This window comes from Tamandua tetradactyla, chromosome X (genome assembly GCF_023851605.1).
Source record: "Tamandua tetradactyla isolate mTamTet1 chromosome X, mTamTet1.pri, whole genome shotgun sequence".
In the NCBI taxonomy this organism is placed as follows: domain Eukaryota; kingdom Metazoa; phylum Chordata; class Mammalia; order Pilosa; family Myrmecophagidae; genus Tamandua; species Tamandua tetradactyla.
This window is the reverse complement of record NC_135353.1, coordinates 91,170,366-91,172,778: the sequence shown is the minus strand read 5'-3', so window position 1 is coordinate 91,172,778 and position 2,413 is coordinate 91,170,366. Positions and strand designations below refer to the sequence as shown.

Sequence of the window (2,413 nt, the reverse complement as noted above, 5' to 3'; positions counted from 1 at the left end):
TGCTTGAATAACATTTATTCATCATGCTATTCTTCCAGCTTGCACCATTCCTCTTTATGTTAACATATATATCCTCCCAACCTCAACACCCATTCACACCTGATATCCAATCAATTGCTGCAGTTATGAGTAAAACAAATTGTTGGATCTGTCCTAAATCCATACATACCACTTCATTCTCTGTCTCAGATTTTCCTGTGAGCACAGAGATGCTGCCTACAATAACTCCCCAATACTATGGATTTGAAATTCTTTATGCAAGTAACAACCCACCTAAAATTAAAATCTTTAGCACAGGCCGTGTAGCGTCGCCGTTACTCTGAGGAGAAAACAGTCGGTAGAGGGTGCAGAAATGCAGAGCAATAAAACCTTTAACCTGGAGAAGCAAAACCATACTCCGAGAAAGCATTATCAACATCACCACCCGCAGCACCACCCACAGCAACAACAGCAGCAACCACCACCACCACCAATACCTGCAAACGGGCAGCAGGCCAGCAGCCAAAATGAAGGCTTGACTATTGACCTGAAGAATTTTAGGAAACCAGGAGAGAAGACCTTTACCCAACGTAGCCGTCTCTGTGGGCAATCTTCCTCCTGACATCACTGAGGAGGAAATGAGGAAACTATTTGAAAAATACGGGAAAGCTGGCGAGGTCTTCATTCATAAGGATAAAGGCTTTGGCTTTATCCGCCTGGAAACATGGACCCTAGTGGAGATTGCCAAAGTAGAGCTGGACAACATGCCACTCCGTGGAAAGCAGCTACGTGTGCGCTTTGCCTGCCATAGTGCATCCCTTACAGTCAGAAACCTTCCTCAGTATGTGTCCAACGAACTGCTGGAGGAGGCCTTTTCTGTGTTTGGTCAGGTGGAGAGGGCTGTAGTAATTGTAGATGATTGAGGAAGGCCCTCAGGTAAAGGCATTGTTGAGTTCTCAGGGAAGCCAGCTGCTCGGAAAGCTCTGGACAGATGCAGTGAAGGCTTGTTCCTACTAACCACATTTCCTCGACCTGTGACTGTGGAGCCCATGGACCAGTTAGATGATGAAGAGGGACTTCCAGAGAAGCTGGTTATAAAGAACCAGCAATTTCACAAGGAGCGAGAACAGCCACCCAGATTTGCACAGCCTGGCTCTTTTGAGTATGAGTATGCCATGTGTTGGAAGGCGCTCATTGAGATGGAGAAGCAGCAGCAAGACCAAGTGGACCGCAACATCAAGGAAGCTCGTGAGAAGCCGGAAATGGAGATGGAGGCTGCTCGCCCTGAGCACCAGGTCATGTTAATGAGGCAGGATTTAATGAGGCGCCAAGAAGAACTTCGGAGGATGGAGGAGCTGCACAACCAACAGGTGTAAAAACGAAAGCAACTGGAGCTCAGGCAGGAGGAGGAACGCAGACGCCATGAGGAAGAGATGAGACGGCAGCAGGAAGAAATGATGCGGCGACAGCAGGAGGGATTCAAGGGAACCTTCCCTGATGCGAGAGAGCGGGAGATACAGATGGGCCAGATGGCTATGGGAGGTGCTATGGGCATAAACAACAGAGGTGCCATGCCACCTGCTCCTGTGCCAGCTGGTACTCCAGCTCCTCCAGGACCAGCCACTATGATGCCAGATGGAACCTTGGGATTGACCCCACCAACAACTGAACGCTTTGGCCAAGCTGCTACAATGGAAGGAATTGGGGCCATTGGTGGAACCCCACCTGCATTCAACCGTGCAGCTCCTGGAGCTGAATTTGCTCCAAACAAACGTCGCCGATACTAATAAAGTTGCAGTGTCTAGTTTCCCAAACCCTTAAAAGAAGGACCCTTTTTGGACTAGCCAGAATTCTTCCCTGGAAGAGTGTTAGGGATTCCTCCCAATAGTTAGGTTTTCCCTTTCTGTACTACTCTAGGGAGACCTAGGGCAAGGGGGGGAGAGTGGTATTTAACAAATCAGTTCAGTGTGGTATATTATTTAACAAATCAGTTCTGTGTGGTGCATTCCTGAAGTCTCAAATGTTATTGATGTCGAGGGCCTGGGGGAACCATGGCAAAAATGGATCCAGTTAGAGCCCTATTAATCTTGATCATTCCATTCTTTGTCCATCCTGTTCTGTTTGCTTTTTTTTATTCTTATACTCCTTGTCCCCCAACCTGAGACACTGCCACATATACCACAAAAACCAAACGTTACCCTGCGACCTTAGCCCCATTGTTCCATTCACTCCCAGGTTAGAATTCAGGCAAATGTCCACAGAGATCACAGACAGCGTACATACGGTTCTGTTATAGCCCATATATTACCCCTTCATGTCCTAAAGAAGTTTTCTCATAGATTTTCATTTTAGTATATCTTTAAAATATCTTGTGTTAACTTGCATCCATCTTTTTCTTGGGTGAGGACTGCCCGGGAATGGCCCCTTTTGTGTC

General features: G+C 47.2%; 1 pseudogene; it reads left to right on the top strand.

Annotated features, from left to right (window-relative positions):
- The first annotated feature begins 301 nt into the window (after positions 1-301).
- Positions 302-2,134, top strand: LOC143672195 (non-POU domain-containing octamer-binding protein pseudogene; annotated as a pseudogene).
- Positions 2,135-2,413: the final 279 nt, after the last annotated feature.